We start from the raw sequence: 18,075 nt of genomic DNA, 5'->3' as shown, positions 1-18,075 counted from the left end.
GTTCTTTAGGAGGGACAGGCAAGGAAGGAGGGATGGTGGGGTGTCTCCCTTTTAGGGAGTGTTTCAGTGTTGCAGAGCTCAATGCTGGGAATGATAAGGTTGAGTCCTGATGGGTAAGGATCAGTGAGGAGGCCAACAAGGCTGTCATCCTGGTGGGAGACTGTTGTAGACCTCCCAACCAGGATGAAGAGACAGATGAAGTCTGTCTCTTGATGATGATGTCCCTGGAGGTGTTCAAGAAACGTTTAGATATAGCGTTGAGAGACCTGGTTTAGTGGGGTTATGTTGGTGGTAGGTGGATGGTTGGACTAGGTGATCTTGTAGGTCTTTTCCAACCTAGCTAATTCTATGATTCTATGAAGCATTCAGTAAGCAGCTGGCAGAAGTCATGTGATTGCTAGCCCTTGTTCTCATGGAGATCTTTAACTTATCTGACATTTGCTGGAAATACAGCAGAGAGGAAGCAGTCTAGGAGGTTCCTGGAGTGTGTGGAAGATACCAGGGGAAGCACCTTGCTGTTTACAAAGACTTGTGGGAGACATGGTGGCTGGAAGCTGCCTTGGGCATAGTGACCACAAAATGATAGTTTTCTATTCTTGGTGAAGTCAGGAGAGAGGTCAGCAAAACTGCTACATTGGACTTCTGGAGGGCAGACTTAGAACTGTTTAGGACATTGGCTGGGAGAATCCCTTGCAGAGTCAGTTCTTAAGGGCAAAGGGGTCCGGAAAGGCTAGACATTCCTCAAGAGCGAAATCTTAAAGGTGCAAGAACAGGCTATCTCTGAGTGCCATAAGATGAGTTGGTGGGAAAGAAGATCCACCTGGCTGAACAGGGAGCTTTTGCTGAGACTCCAGGAAAAAAAGAGTTTACCACCTTTGGAAGAAGGGACAGGCAACTTGGGAAGAGTACAAGGATGTTGTTAGGATATGTAGGCAGAGGGAAAATTAGAAAAGTGAAAGCCCAGCAAGAACTTAATTTGGCCACCATTGTTAAAGACAAAAATGTTTTTACAAATAAGCAAGAGGAGGGTCAGTGAGAATCTCCATCCTTTACTGGATGTGGCAGGGAATATTACCACTGAGGATGAGGAAAAGGCTGAGGTTCTCAGTGCCTTCTTTAGTTCTGTCTTTAATAGTCAGGTCAGTTATCCATTAGGTACTCAGCCCCCTGATTTGGATGACAGGGATGGGGAGCAGAATAAACATTCACAATTCAGGAGAAAACTGCCCCTCACTACAAGAAAGACACTGAGGCCTTGGAACGTGTCCAGAGAAGGGCAATGAAGCTGGTGAAGGGTCTAGAGCACAAGTCTTATGGGAAGCAGCTGAAGGAACTACAATTGCTTATTCTGGAGAAGAGGAGGCTCACAGGAGACCATGTCACCCTCCACAACTCCCTGATAGGAGATTGTAGCGACGTGGGAGTCAGATTCTTCTCCCAGGAAGTTGTAGTTTCTTTGAACTCTGGTTCTCTGCAGCTTACTTTTTATATCCTGCAGATAAAGCTTTCAGTTTCCAGAAACATAGAAAGCACTTATGCAAATCACAGAATGGCTTGGGTTGGAAGGGACCTCAAGCATCATCAAGTTCCAACTCCCCAGCCACAGGCAAGGTTGCCAACCACTAGATCAAGTACTAGATCAGAGTGCCCAGGGCTCCAGCCTGGCCTTAAAGGTTGAGAAATCCACAACCTCTCTAAGCAAACTGTTCCAACACCTCACCACTCTCTCAGTAAAAAACTTCCCCCTGACATCTAATCTAAATCACCCCTCCCTTAATTTAAAACCATTCCCCCTTGTCCTATCACTATCTACCCTTGTAAAAAGTTGATTTCCATCACATTTATAAACTTCCTTTAAATACTGGAATACTTGAAATACTGGAAGTCTCCCTGCAGCTTTCTCTTTTCCAGGATGAACAAGCCCAGTTCCTTCAGCCTCTCTTCATAGGAATGGTGGTCCAGCCCTTTGATCATCATGGCCCTCCTCTGGAGATTTAAACGTTATGAGAGCACTAAATGCTCTGTATATTGAAGGATCAGGACCTCATAGCTCTAACAGAAGGAGGTAATTAGTAAGATAAACGGTTAGAGAAAGACTATTTTCAATTCCACTGAAGTATCTATTTCAAAATGTTATTTTGGTATTGTGTTAGAAAAATTGGGTCCATCCAGACTAAAGTTTTCTGAGATGTGAAGTGTTTTTACAATTGTATTACCAATGAAAAGAATGACATTTGAAAAAAGTCTTGCTTCACCAAGTGGTGACTACTCTACCTAGATTTCTACCCATGAAATTGCAATACCAAAGATAGGGATTTTATTATTTTGGAGAATTGAGCTGTTTTACTCCCTCAGTATCCTTATTGCCTGAACAGAAGACTTCAAAGATTTGTTTCTTTTCTGATGCTACATAAAGAATAAAAAGCATTCATCACTCGTTGAATAAGCACTCTGAAATCTCTGCTAACTTCCCAAACGTGCCACTTCTCTTTGGGAAGCAATGGATTCGAGTGGAGTGGCAGAGAGACAACTGTTGAAGCCTTATGGATTCTGTTTATCTTTGGCTGGGAGAGAGGGTCAGCTCCAAGTACCAATTTTAAGGAAGTCTTGAGGTTTGAGAAAGAAAACTTATCTGTCAAGTTCTCTGCAAATTGTAGTGATTACAATAAAAGACCACTCAGCTGTTTGGAAAATAATGAAATATCTTTATGAGTGGTTCAAAATGAAGGGTGTGAAAGAACATCAAGGGTGAAGCAAAATATTGTGAAAGAATTGTTCATCCTTTGGGATATAAGAGAATGTTACCTTTAAATATAACACAGGCAAGGTATAAAACAAAGCATGCAATTAGCCTGCCATTAAAAGATTCTTTAAAAAAAATGAGACTTTGACTATCTAGACTGCCTACTCTGGCTTGAAAAAATTTTTCAGTAAAGGTGAAGAGAACATTTTTCAGAAATCCACAGGCAAAGTTCAAGTTAAATCTTTGACGGAACAGATGTTCTATACTTAAAATGTAGGCATTAGCGCTGTTGTTTAAAAGGCACTACTTAAAGCCAGGAAGTCATATGCCATTAACTGCCTTGGTTCTGATGCCAAGTCTTCTTATCCCATCAGATTCTAAAGGCTTGCAGAGCAGAAGGGAGCCATGTGGATCTCATCTAGCTAGAGTTGCTGAATGCTGGAAATCTAAGCTTGCTCAGAAAAAGCAAAATGCTGGTTTACTTCTGATCTTGGGCAGTTCTGGTAAGGAAAGGAAGGGGATGAATATTTATTAAAATCTCTGATTATCTGCAAAAGGGCATCCTGATTTTATGTGCCTTCTGTAGCTATACAGTGGATTCCTTATGATTCAAGGGAAGAAAAAAAAACAAGTAAATTGGTGAGTGTTTAAACCCCAGCAGACGAATAACTTCTGACCACAGTTCCCCTCCTACCAACAGTCTGCTCAAAGGCTGAGGAAGCATTCATTTCCCTTCAGACCTCCATGAAGACAGTGAATGTTTATTTCATTTTTTGCTGAGTCATCATAGGGAGAGCAACCATTTGAAACACTGGAGACTGTAGCTGCTCTCTATAGTGTGGTAAAGCTGAAATACTGTCATTATGAAAATAGACAAATACAAATATTAGAGCAGAAGTTGTAGATCAGATTGGTGTAAGTTTTTGGTAGTTCATACTATGCTTTTTATACCTTTTTAGACCACACCTCTTGGACAGTTTTTCTATGCATGTCCTCATTACTTCAGCAAAGTACAGGAGACAATACCTTGCAAGTTCTCCATGTGCTTTGCTACAGATGGGAATGTTGAGAATTCTTGTTATCTGGTAAAATTCTAACTATCAGAGATTTTCAGCCTGTTTTCTGTGGCTAAGTTTGGAGCTGGTTTTTTTTCTTCTTTTTTCTATACCTCAAACTTGAATGAGTCTGTCTGTCTGTAACTGAAGATATGAAAGTTCACACCATGGACAGACTTCCTCTATTAGTTATTGATGAGCTAAGTAGCCATCAGTGCAGTTCAGAACAAGAAGAAAGGTGCAAATTCACTGTTAAGCAATTCCAAAAAGCATTAATGCAGCTTCAGCCATTCTCCTTAGTAAACGTACTCAGTGGTTGAACAAGATGTAGTGTCAGGGTTAATTAGGTCAGCAGTTGGTGTCAACACAAGATTTGTTGAAGACTGCAACTTACCTGACTGCAGCGTGTGAATTCAAAAATGACATCATATAAAATCATATGTAACAGATCTATAGGATAAAGGGCATTAATCCTGCAGTAAAAGCTTGCTGTAGCTCTGTATAAAGGAAGGTTATAGCTGGACACAAGTATGGAAGACAGCTACGTGCAGGAACTTCCATGCTCCATAACTGCTCATAACCATATTTATTTCATATTGTCTATTAGGATGCATTTTGAGGAATGTAAATGAAGCTTTAGAGATACATATATAAGCTTACATGAGAACAAGATTTTCCCCTAAATTTTACTCCATTGTGGCTAGATAATACCTTGCTTGAATGAACAGTACGTTTCCTAGGATGGGCACTTTGATAATACCTTCAGGAATTAATGTTTTTCCTTTCAAAATGAATTAACTGACAGATGACTAGAACATCTTACCTGAGACATCAAATCAGTACACTTTGGATCATAGCCTATTTTGTGTTTATCTGTGTATATTCCATTCAGTATTTTGCCTCTCTCATCACTAAACATGCAATAAGCAGCTATTAAGCAGGAATCTAAATGGCAATATAAGTCTTGCTAATACTTATTCTTCAGTGTTTTGATTATTTGGTCATAAATAGATTGGGTTTTCTTCAGCTGATGCTCTGGACAATATGTATGTAATTTCTGGTATCAGGCTTGGAACAAGTAACGTCTTGTCTACCATTAGTTTTATACTTGGCATAAATTACTATAGCTAGCAGAATATGATATTTTAAGAATACCTATATAATTGCTCTCAGTGAGACTAATTGTTCTCACAATTGGACAATTCCTTTTTTTTCCTATCATTTAATCAACTAGCCTTCAGTTTTCTAAGTTTAACCATTACAATCTGAACAACTACACCATGGCATCCTCATCCTCCCAACTAGAATGTCCGCTGTTAAAAAAGACATATAGCTATAGACCTGCTTGGGCAGGTGGGACATTCAATGGGACCAGAGTACTTCAGAGAATTTTGTAGATGCAGCAAAAAAAAAAAAAAGTCTTGAAATGTTGTTGCACCCACCTCAAATCAAAGGCTGGTCTGCAGCCACCTGAACTTCAAAGACAGGCCACTGTCCCTTCATAACTTGAGGTTGACTCCAACTGTAAAACAATAACTGTGTAGACCTTTTCTTGGCTCTTTCAGTGAATTTTGGAAGGCACTTTGTATCCTGCGAGGAAACCCATTCAGTACCATCATTTGTAGCCTATCACTGCATGGCTGTAATCAGTTTTTGTGCTATTTGACACCTCTTTTTCTGAGTCAAGCCCTCAATAGTCGCATAGTATTTTTCTTCCATTTAATTCTTCATCCTTTATTTGCTACAGTAACAACAGTCAGCTAGAGGCAAATAAACCCCAAATTATGTCTGTTGTGGAAAGGCCAATTAACCAAGATTTCATTGTGATGAATATTCCACAGACATCTCTGCCACAAAGTGCTTGAAAACTTGTGAGTCTACAGGTGACAGGTGATTGAAACAGACTTGGAGGAGTTTGTTTAAAAAAAAATAAGAATCAATCAATCAAAAACAAACAAAAAACACCACCACCACCCCTCCGCCGCAATCCCCTCTTCCCCCCCCACATTAATGCAGTAGTGGTCAAGAATGAATAGCAATGGAATCGGTGTAACAACTATGAAGTCATCCCTTTACAGTCTCCACAGCAGAAAACTTTCCAGCTTACACAGGTTCACATGCTCTATCCTGTCCTTGGAGACATTCAAGGTCAGGCTAGACCAGGCTCTGAGCAACCTGATTGAACTGTAGATATCCCTGTTTGTTGCAGGGGAGTTGGACTAGATGACCTTTAAGGGTCCCTTCCAACTCAGATGATTCTATTCATATTTATTGAGGTAAATAATTCACTGCATTTGTTGTAAGGGTAGTTATTTTCACCATCATGGTTTAAGCCAGCAAGAAGGTTAAGAGCAAAATTAAAGTAAGTAGTAAAATAAAAATTAAGATTTTTCCAGTTAAGTAAACTTAGGCTAATCATTGTAGATTTACCTATTATTCCATGTTTTCAGTAAAAGCTTTGTGTGTTATTGATTAAATCCAGTCTTTCCCATCCTATCTCTACACCAGTATGAGGTTATATTGGCTGTACCACATTTTTACAGTCTTGCAATAACTCTCTTCCTCTGTCAGATAAATGTTAATAGAAGATACTTAACTGCCAGGTCTGTTTAAATAGGTCAGTCTTACGAGCAATCACTGCCTATGGCTATCTTTGTCAATGCCTACCTCAAAGGGATCCTATACTCTTAGCTGGCTTGTAGGCAATAAAGATATTTCTGGTTTTGGTTTATTTTAGAGTAGCTCCATTTAATTCAAGACGCTACTGTGTTGGTTAGTATAGTTTCAGCTCTATGGTAAACTTATGACCAGGTGAAAACACTTCAAATTTTACTGTTTAAAAATGGTTTGAGTTTTCCCTGTCACTTGTCTTAATGATACATGAGGGGCTCTGTGGTCTTCACCGTGCTTCTTGTGATGGGGAGCCTGGCATGCGGCTCAGCAGGAGACATCGCTCCTGGCCCCCCAACTGGTGGTCTAAAGAAGAAAGCAAAAACAAGATCCGTTGTACTAGGATATGGACAGAGTGGGAAAGTTATGATTACCTGTATATTCATCTGATGTTTCCCAACCTTGTGATGTTATTTACCAATACCACAACAGGGTACTACATTACCTTAAGTACCAGATTAATTTAATTAGGATTATCATTACACAGATAAAAATACAAAACACTGTGGAGTAATTACTGACAGAACAGCTAGTTCAGAAATGCTGTGTGGCATTTTGACTATTTTTATTGTGAACTGTTACAAAAAATGTTAACTACCATCATAAAGATAAACACTAACTCAAGTTTATACCACTCGAGTTTGTTAATATTAACCACCATCTATTTATTTCCACTACAACTGCTATAGCACTGCCAATCACAAGGATTCCAAAATTATTTAAATATGTCATACTGTCCTCAGATGTTTAAAGTACTTATTCACAGTTTTTCCATTCTTACAGCCAGTGTGAGTAGAAACTTGAAGCCAAGATTCTCGCACACCAACAGCTGGAACATTAGCTAAACCGTGAAATATAAAAAGACTTCCAATATTAAAAAGTGTTACCAAATCTCAATTCAATGCTGACTGAAAAATAAGGCTAAGACTTTACTAAAATTTGATTAAAAACCTCCAAAATAAATACAGATATGTGCACAGAAAAGAAAATATTGTCGCAAAGAGCCAGCAGTGCTGCAATAATAACAACAACAACTAAATGAGTTTCCCTCATTCCAGTCCTTAGGAAGCAAAACATAGATGACTATGGGTCTTTACCACATCAAAATGTAAAATGTCTTTGTACAGAATACCTTCTCATGAAGCAAAACATTCCTACACCAAAATGCCAGGAAGATATTTGTATGACAGAAAGCTCACTGGTTAACAGTTTGTTCTTTTCATGAATGCTGTTGTACAAAGCAGGAACAAGAGTAGGATAGCAACACAGATAAACCAATAGGCAACTACTCTGTGGACCTCGGTACTTCTGGTTCAGTCATCGAGCAGGGCAAATGATTCTAGCCAAGTCATTTCAGCATCTCTCTATCTATAACACAGAACCATCAGATTTACCTTCTTTGCTTTAACACTTTCTGATAAGATGTTCAAAAGCTAAATTTCACCTAGTACATATGTGTTGAATACTAAACAGGGGCAAATATCAGCAGAAAGACATGCTCTGGAGATAACATATTATCACTGCACAGAGGTATAATAGAACTGCAAAAACCCTAAGGTGTTCTCTTTCCAAATACTGAAAACAGCAAGTATCTCAACACACAAGTTTAGTGTCACTTCAGGAAGAACAGAGAGATTTCCACCCACCACGGAAAGCCCAAAGAAAAGCCCTTTATTATAATTTTTAAAAAAGTCTTAAAAACACACTACTGCTTCTGCACTGGTATTTCCATAGTAAGTCTTCCAACAAGAAAGCCTTCATAATATTGGAATAAATAATGCAATGCAATTCAGAATTTACTAGGAGTGCTCCTCTCTGTTGCTCATTTCATACCACTGATGCAGCATTAAGCATGACACTTCTAGTTACCAACAGAACTGTTTCTGCCTATCATCCACTATGCCACAGCTCTTATCTCCTGGGCCATAGCATGTCAAATACTTCTACATAATTAAAGCCACACTGATTGACTAGCTAATAATATCACAGGGATAAGTTTCTTTTAAAAGCTTCCATATCTGTAATCAAGAATTATGTTCCAGTAACACAAGCTTATGCGCCAAAAGAATGGGGTGTGTGTATATGTAAAAAACATTCTTTTTTTGTCCACAGCTGAACAATGACAAGAAAACATCGTTACCTTCTGACTTCCCTTTGTAATGATAAATCAGACTCTACAAAGGATGGAAGAGGCACTTACTGAGGTAGGCAAAATGCACATTTTCATTAAGCATGGAAATTATAATTTACATTCCTCTCTTGACATAAACCTTTATTGCACAGATCCTTATCAGATTGTGTTGGTTCATTCATCTCTGGGATTTCTGATGTTGTGGGCTTTATTTAGTGATTAAAAAACAAAACAAAAACACCTGCAGAAGTCAGAAATATATGATCAAATGCATGACAAGGTTTATGCCTTATGAAGTTAGTTTGTATTTTAATGTACTTTAACATTAACAGTTCATTCTTTTTAAATGTAAATCTGTTAAGGATAAATTTAAATATGAGGGCAAGCAATTCCAGTAGCATGGCAACAACATGCTATGCTGCATAGTAAGAGTTTGGAACCAAGGCAAGCCTTTGCTTCTTTCCCATCCTGGATCAGGTTATAACAATAGAAATATTTGTGTTCTTTGTGAGACTGCACTTACAATTATTCCTACATTGGTAGTTTAATTGGGCTTGGAAACAATATGAGCGTTAAATACTGGGACAGAACTTGCACCCTCACTCAGGACAGTCCAGCATTCATGAGAGCTGGTAGCAAGTAGTATCAAATCTCTGAAAACCCTTCTCGTGCAGGAAATTGCAGTCAAGGTGACCATCCTTAATAGAAAAGCTACCAATTAGAACAAAACGTTAAAAAAATAAAATCCCTCATTCCAAGGAGAGAGATTTAGTGTGTATTTGGTAGCTGTAAAGCAGTCTTCCTTCTGAATGAGAAACAAGCAATTCCATTTCCTTGTACTCACTCTGATGCGTTGAACAGGCATTCTCTTTGGCTTTAAGAGTATGAGTTTTGAGGCCTGTTTTAACATTTGACTAAAGCAAAAGGGTTCAGTTTCCCTTGCACTGAAGTGTAATTTCTGAGGTAGCTGGTATCAGTGATTCTAGACAGTAATGGCAACTACTTGGTATCATTTCACTCTTGTTGAAATCAATCAATCAAACAAACAAAAAAAGAACAAAAAACTATGTCACTCCAGAACAGAATCTCGTCTGTGCAACTGTTCTTTTTAGTTGCTCCAGCTGCTTCAGTAACCAGGCGCTCAGTTAGGAATATATCACCATCTTGGTGGGGCAGGAGAAGGCAAAGTTAACTAGCACTTCTGAGACTCCAAAGACAGGCGAACCAGTAAAGTACAGCAGAGGATGCTAATTTTGAACAGCACAGTGGGAGACAAGAATTCCACATGAACACCCTTGTTTCTATCTAATGCAAACACATGGAGGGCTGTGGGGGAATCCTATTTTCTTTTGTTTTCTTTCTCTCACATAAAGATTAGCTATTTCACAGAATCTGAACACTGAATATCAAATAGAGCTACTCTTTCTTGGATTATTTTCTGCTTAGATAGGTGCTGTCCTTGTGGAACTTGGGCTTCTCCTGTATTAGAGCTTGTATAGTGATGGGGGAAAAAAGTTGCGTAGTGTAAAAATACTTGGCTAAATGGTTTTGAATACTTGACAACATCAACAAAAAAAGAAAGGCATAGAGGCTGAATTTTTTGTTCCTTGGTAGTTGGTTATTCTGGTTTAATGCACACAACACACCAGTGACGTATCTGAATACTGTTTATAAATATCTAAAGGGAGGTGGGAGGCATATGGATGAGGCCAGGTTCTTCTCAGTGGCGCGTAGCAATAGGACAAGGAGCAATGGCCTTAAACTTGAACATAGGAAGTTCCATACAAACATGAGGAAGAGCTTCTTTACAGTAAGGGTAACAGGGCAATGGAACAGGCTGCCCAGAAAGGTTGTGGAATCTCCTTCTCTGGAGATATTCAAGACCCATCTCGATGCCTACCTGTGTGACCTATTGTAGGGAACCTGCTTTAGCAGGAAGGTTGGACTCGATGATCTCTTGAGGTCCCTTCCAACCCCTGCAATTCTGTGACTTCATAGTTTTGTGTTTCATTCCATTTGAGGCAAGTATCACCTTGACTGTGGAAATGCAGCTAATGTCAGCCAGACTCCATACCTCTAAATATTCTCTCCCTTGAAGCCTACACTTCAAAAATTCAACACTTCCTCCTCCTCTGAGAATTTTCGCATATGGACTATCACTACCAACAAAACAGATGTTATCATGTTGTGCCCCCTCTTCTTTCCCCCAGTGTTCCTCCTTTGTGATGCGCTAATAATATTTCCCTAACCAGTTTACAGCTCCTAAAGTAATTCAGCATTTAAAGACCTACAGGTCACTCTTTTATGTAGATGAGCTTTCCCTAAGTTTTATTACCAAAACCACTCCAAAACTTCCTGCCCTGTTGCAAATGCTTCATGACAAGAAGAGTTGGTTCCATCTGACTTTTCATGTGCTTTGTTTCTTCCTCGGTATGAAATGCTACAATGCCTTCATCTTCTCTGTGATTGAAGGACTCTTGGTGCTACGGGGCCACTAGTGGTCTTCTGCATGGCAGAAAGCCTATGGACTTCTTTCTATAGATAATTAGGGATCACATGTGTGTACAGTATGTTTGTGGAAAATTCAGGTAACATTGTCATTACTATCTGTTGCCACCTTGTTAGTGCAAGTAAGGTTTATATTAACTGTTAAAAGCCTCAGATACAAAGGTCTTCTCCACTTAGGCTCTTAATGTAGTGAGATGTAAAGATGAAAGTCTGTACGTAAGAACATAAATTCTCAATCTCTGCTTATCTGCTAAAACATGAATTTTCTGTTCAATTTTTACTGGAATTACTATCTCACTAAATCTTCAGAGAACCTTGCAGTGTCATGCTAAGATAAGCACTTGGCTGTCACTCACAACAAATCCAAAGTAAAGCAACAGTAAAGCAGAGATGACTCTTTACAGTCACTGCAGCAAGAGTGCCTTACAGTAGAAAAGGGCAATGAACCCCCAAATCCCCAAGTTATCTTTTTACTTGCTGTTCTGGACTACAGCGGTCAAGCAGCTAGACCTGCAAATCTACCACAACAGCGTCACCTCCTATGGGTTGTGTTCCAAAACCACTGTTGGGTTGTAACTTGTGGGCCATGCTTATGACAGTGAGAAGAAACTTTCCTGCTACGAGCACTTCACTAAATCTTCACTGAATCTAACCATTGAACTCAGGTGAAAGAATTCCACTAATTCTTCAAGGATTAGATCTTACAAACTCTTAACACACAAAGGTAGAAGAGTTATAGAAGAAAAACTTGCAAGGTCAGGTCTCTCAATTGTAGAAATGTTTTAGGAAAGAAAACCCAGCAGATTTCACTCTTAGAAAATGATCAGGGTTATGATACAATTGACTTGGGGAAAGGAATTTTCACAAAGGTTGTAGCTGAAAAACGTGTTTGAGAGCAGAATCTTTCCAAAAGTAAAAGGAAGTGCAGAAAACTGGAGAGAATGCTAGCTAGTGACACGTTCACAGATGCTCCCAACATCAATTTACAAAATGAAATTCAGAAATTACTTCATTCAATTAACAGAATGGAAACATTCAACCTGTCTTTTAAGAAACAAAACAATAGCAAGTTATTCCTATGTGGATGAATCTTAATTACTGAAGTCTGTAATTAGAAGTACTATTCTCTAAGGGAAGCTTCATCTTTAATAGTTCAAAACAGACAACTATCCCAAAATACTCCTTCCTGTAACTGCCAGTGGGAATCCAGATGGATATCAGCTTTGTGGAATTACTGCTGTCTGAAAGTTCTTATCTAGACTACAAACCCCAAACTGCTTATAACTGCCAAACTTCTTCCATCCAAGTCTTTTTTTTTTAAATATGTACATATACAGACACATATACCTTTGGCAAACTTTCTTTTCCTCTTTATCTATCTCTATTTTAAAAGCAAATGATCCCTTCATGCACGAATATACTCTAGAGTATGCAACTCCAGCATTACATCACACAGGCTTATCGTACAAGAACGATGAGATTTCTATCTTCTCATCCCCACCTACAGAGCTTCTAGTTCTCTCTCTTTTGCCTAGGTGGAAGTACTGGAAGTACCTATTAATCCTACAGTTTTCTGTAGCAGCTCTGGTCTAGTCTAACTCACTCCTCTTGAATTGCAAGTCATCCATCTCTGCTGCAGTAGATTAAAACAGTAAGTACTGCAACAAAAAAGGAAAGAAGCAAGTGATAGTGCATTTACCTATGAGCATCAGAAATAAACACTTCATTCTGTATTTGTTTTTGCCAATGGTATGAGATCTTTCTTCTGGAAAATGGTACCATTAGGAGATGAGACTGAAGTTTTGACAAAGTTTAGTCTTGAAAGAAAGCCCTCTCCTCATACATGCCATAATAAAGTTTATGTGCTGTGTGTTTAGCTTCTGCAGGCAGGACAAACCTAAAGCACTGAACATTTCAAGAAATGCATGGTGCTTTCTGGTGTTGCTTTTCACACGGTCTTCAAAGGTAAACAGGTCCTCAGGAAAAAAAACCAAATCAATAAATAAATAATCCTAACATTTTATTGCTCTCCCCAGAGATAAAAAAGCATTTTCAAATATCCAGAGTACTTACAATGAACATTTTAATCAGCAATTGCATGTTTTGTGAAGTGTCTAAAAATTAGTGGATTCTAGCTCTATTTCCAGGTCTTCCTCTTAACTTGTGAAATCCATACAACTGCATTGGTGCTTTATTTTCTCCAGCTATAAGAACTACCGTGGTATCTCTAGCACTAATGTTCCAATGCTTTAATTGCTTCACAGGAGTGCCAAAAAGACATTACCTAGAGAGTGCATTCTTCCTTTTGTTTACAGCAGCACTAAAATATAAATTTATCAAGTAAATATCTCTTCCTCAGGAGGCATATAGTAATGCATTAGTTTATCAACAAAGGTAATGATAGTTGGCCAGTGTATCATAATGATACTACATTCTGTCTTTGCTGAGTTGCATGCCTAAGCCTTAGAAGGGAAGCACTAGATCCTCCTAAAAAATGTTGTGTTGTGGAACATCTACTTCCTGTATCAGTTAAGGATAGGCACAAACATACAACTGTTTGCAGGTTCATATGAAAATTCAGGCTGGAAAGAATGTTGGAGGTCTCTTGCCCAACATCCTGTTCAAACCATGGTTTCCATAAGGGCCAAATCTGGTTGTTCAGGGTATTCTCCACTCTGGTCTTAAAAATCGCCAAGGATGGAGAGCACACAACCATTCTGGGCAACCTGCTCACATGTATCACTGTCCTCATGGCTTAAAAAATTCTCTTAATATCCAGCTCAAACACAACACGTTTCAACACGTGCCTATTGTCTCATTCTCTGCCACATACCACTGTGAAGAGGCTTGCTCTACTTTCTTGCAGACCTCCTTGTAAGTACTGGAAGGCTGCCTCCCAAACCCTCCCTTTCTCCAGGCTAAGCAAGCCCCACTCCCATAGTCTCTTTTCATAGGGTCTGGCCTCCAGCCCCAACCACTTGGGTGGCCTCTGCTGAACACATTCCAGTTCATAAACATCTTCCCTGTACTAGGTGTGCAAAAACTGGACACAATTTTACAGATACAGTGTAATTAATGCAGAGTAGAGGGGGATAATTACTTCCCTTGGTCTACTGGCTGCATTCCACACAGACCAGGATGCTGCTGGCCATCTTTGCTGCTAAGGCACACATCTGGTTAATGAGCAGCTTGATGTCCACCACAACCCCAGAGCCCCCTCAGCAATGCTGCTCTCCAGTCTCTATTGTTGCAATGGCTTAAAGCATCGGCTATTTTATTCAAGCACAGATTAAATAGGAAATGGATATAAAAAGTCATTAACTCTAGGCTTCCCCAACTGAGTTTGGGTTCAAAGGCTTCAACCAACATTTCGTTCTGGACAACAAGATCTTTATTTCTCTCTGTGAGCCAGTAGCCAGGAACAAATCCCTTCTTGCTGGATTTCTTCACCTTCAGCACAGGAATATAACATGGAAGAGGCTTAAGCAATGGTATTTTTGGAAATTAGCAAGTATTCTTGTCAGAACAGCTGAAGAGATGGTAAAATTATGCTTCTTGAAGTAGTTCCTCATGTTTACAGTGTTAATCAAAGGTTACTTTTTAAGGCCCTAGCTCTTGTTAAAATTTATCTCCAATCTCCAACCTGAGCTGGCATCAACCAAGTAATTCCACAAAAGATTGCTCTTCAAGATGCCCCCCCTTAGAATCATAAGACTGACCAAAAGAGCTAAGCAACCATGACCTTTTCAGGAACACTTTTTCTTCATGATTAGAGGATCAAGGCGAAGTAATAGCGCAGCTGATGATTAGGGGCAACACTGCATTTTTAAAAATAGCCTTAGCTATTTCCAAGTGCAGATAAGACCTAAACTGTCACAGAATTTAGGCTTTGGGAGCCGGACAGTCAAGGTTTACAAGGACAGCTCTGCAGCATAAAACCTTACAAGCCTATAGAGGAATAAGCACAGCAGCTTCCCCTTCCGTGGTTTGGTAGCACAACATACAGAAAGAAAAGCTCCATCCACCTTGGCTGTCCCACACAGAGGAGAATCCGGACTATACAATGATCAATTTCCATCTTATGCTTTAACATAAGCTTCAGTCTTATGCTTTTCAACACACAGATAGCCAGTGCATAATGTATTTTCACTTTTAAGCGCCGATAAACAATTACACAAAAATTCCTTTTAAGATTATCTTATGTAGAAATATTATCGCTTACACACTACCACATAAAACTATGATAGCAGTTGCTTCTGTTTTCCATTTCTGCTGCTAAAATGAGGGAGCATTGGCAATCAGCAAAATAGATGGAATACCTTCTCTGCAAACAGATTTCCCAGCCCCCTCCAGGGAGATTATACAGTGGCCTTGACAAGGTAATACAACTGAAACATTTTCATTTCTTACCCAAACAGACCACAGTCATTTAAGACTTTTCTTAAACCTCAGTGTAATGCATATCATCTCTGAATGACAACCAGATTTCTGGGGCCTTTATTTACATTTCTAATATGCCCTCGCTACCATGCAGCAAACACCAGAACGACACTGAGGATGCTAACTACTGAGCCCTGAAAGCGCAGGCTGCCGAGGCAAGAAGCCAGCCCTCACCTCTCGAGATGCAGTCAGAAACGCAGCATTCCCCTCCTCTCCCCCACCCCCATCCCTTTTGTTACGGCAGTACAAAAATTGTATTCAAAAACTGCTCCAAAAGGGGAAAGCAGATCACGATATAATGCCTCGTGCTGCTTATCACGAGAAAAATTGGGAGTTCCTCATGGAGCGGCTTTTTCCCTCCAGATCTCATGACGAAGGGAGCGGGGGGAAAAAAAAAAAAAAAAAAAAGCAAATGACAATCTTTGATCCGTTTGCTACACGGGAGGCATGAAATCGGAAACAAATACAAACTCCTAGCGGTTCTGCATTGCATGAGGGCTCCTCCTGCGTTTCCTTTGACTCTATTAGCGGACTCTGGAGCCTCCAGCCCTGCAACAAAACCCTGACATTGTGCATGTATCGCGCCGCCGGTCTCTGCACCGGAGCGCCCGCATCACCGTACGGAGCCGCTTGGCGGGCAGGGCACGCCGCTCGGGGCAGCCGTCCCGCGGGGAGCAGAGCGACCGCCGCGAAGTACCGCTCCGCCGATCCCCGCCGGCGGCTGAGGGGCGGCGGTGGCACTGCCTCGCGGTAGCGGGAGGAAAGCGGCCCCGCGCAGCCCCGCACGCCCGAGCCCCACGCCGCCATGCCGCAGGGCTCCCCCCGACGCGGGAGGGTTCCCCCGCGGGCAGCGCGGTTACCGGGGACAGGGGATGAGGCGGGGGCGGCCCCCGCTTCTGCTCTCGAGGTGCTCGGCGGCCGCCCGGGCCAAGGTCGGCCCCCTCGGCGCCCGCCCGGCGCCGCGGGCTCCCCGCTGCCCTGAGGAGCCGCAGGGATGCTGCCGCCCCACCCGCGGCGGAGCCCCGGCCCCGCTGTGTCACTGACCGCCGGGTCTCCGCCCTGCGGCCCCGCTCCTTACCCTGGCTGACAGCGGCGAGGCCGGTCCCCACCCCGCGCCGCGGCGACCGACACGGGGGAAGCTGCAACCGCTCTTTTGTGTGCCTGCCTCGGCGCCACGCACCGAGACGGCTGCTGGGCCCGGGAAGCTGCGTGCGAGAATACCGCCGGCCGCCCGGGAACCTGCATGGCGCATAGCGCGACCGCCGCGACGCCTCAGGGAGCTGGGGAGGCCCCCGCCTCGCGCCCTCCTCGCGCCCGCCTCGCTGCCGCTTCGCGCCTCGCGCCCGCTTCGCCTCAGCCCGCCCGCCCCGTCCCGCCACGCGGTTGTCCTCGCGCCTCGGAGCGCGGGCGTCGCTCCCCCCTCAGAGGGTGCTGCTCCCAGCGAGGCTGTGCGGAGATCGTGGCAGACCCCCTCGCGCTGCCCTGCGGGCGGACAGCGACCTGTGGTGCGCTGACCCTGAGCCGCTCAAAATGGCACCGAAAGCGAGTGGCGAGGTGATGGGGGCTAACCTGCCAGGTGTGCTCCTGCACAAGTACTGGGACATACCTGGGGCTGCCCGCAGGAGCCCTCAGTCACCATCAGTGCTGGAGGCCTCCAGGATGGCAGCCACATGTGCCCAGTTTGCGCACCGAGGAACCCAGCACCAGTGTGGGCCATCACATACGTTGTTTTGTCAGTCTTCCATCCCATTTTGCTGTGAAGTGCACTCCTGAAAGCCATCCTGCTGTTAATGGCCTCAGGTTGAGGTCATTTGTGACCTGTTGCTTGAGGTGCTCCAGTGCAACAAAATCAAATAAAAGAACAGAAGTTTGAACACTACAGTGAGGGTTAGCACTTGGCTCCTAACATTCACATTCCACCTTAGGGGCAGACTTAGAGATCGAATCACAGTATTTATCCTCTTGCGCTGATAATACATAAAACCTCCTATAACAACTACAAAAGGATTATAGATAGTATGTATAGTACTTAAAAGCTCACTGAAGTGAATTTCTCCAAGAATGACATTTCTTACGGTGAATGACAAACCTAGTTGGTTTCTCGGGCATTTTATCAGAAACAATGAGATCTTCCCACAGCAGCCAGGTGATGGTGGTTACTTGGTATAGAAAGGAGAATATGTGAGATCAAGTGCTGCTGGGCCAATTATGACAAGACTTGCTCATTAGCATGCAAATTTCAGACATGTAGCTATTGTTATGACTGACCGTAAAAAGTAATCTTTGCCATGACAGCAAAAGTGAAAAGCCACCTTAATGCAATTATATTGCATTCCAGTCAGCTCAGTCTCAATGTTCGCTCTGCATCCCATCCAGCTTGGTATGCTTTGTTTGCCCTGGCGTAGCTGTATCAGTTGTTTAGCACCAACTCAAATTCCATCTACAAGCAAAGGCCTTTCATGGAAATCCAGCTTGTGGATTTTTTGTTTGGTTGGTTAAGATTTCTGTTAAGATTCACACAACAGCCA

The 18,075-nt window shown here is 41.9% G+C and overlaps 2 protein-coding genes across 3 annotated transcripts in view; one reads left to right on the top strand and one right to left on the bottom strand.

Annotated features, from left to right (window-relative positions):
- The window catches only part of APBA2 (amyloid beta precursor protein binding family A member 2), a 94,895-nt gene extending 78,139 nt beyond the window's left edge, over window positions 1-16,756 (bottom strand). The window contains exon 1 of one of the 2 annotated variants that reach the window (XM_021407590.1): window positions 16,626-16,756. The gene's annotated coding sequence lies outside the window, so the exon portion shown is untranslated. The remainder of the gene's footprint in view (window positions 1-16,625) is intronic. The other variant, XM_021407592.1, reaches the window with a different exon arrangement.
- The window catches only part of FAM189A1 (family with sequence similarity 189 member A1), a 216,849-nt gene that overhangs the window by 185,880 nt on the left and 12,894 nt on the right, over window positions 1-18,075 (top strand). The window contains exon 20 of the transcript XR_002441859.1: window positions 8,581-8,672. The gene's annotated coding sequence lies outside the window, so the exon portion shown is untranslated. The remainder of the gene's footprint in view (window positions 1-8,580; window positions 8,673-18,075) is intronic.

This window comes from Numida meleagris, chromosome 9 (assembly GCF_002078875.1).
Source record: "Numida meleagris isolate 19003 breed g44 Domestic line chromosome 9, NumMel1.0, whole genome shotgun sequence".
Lineage (NCBI taxonomy): Eukaryota > Metazoa > Chordata > Aves > Galliformes > Numididae > Numida > Numida meleagris.
Note: the sequence above shows the minus strand (reverse complement) of the source record. Positions and strands in the feature narration are given on the sequence as shown.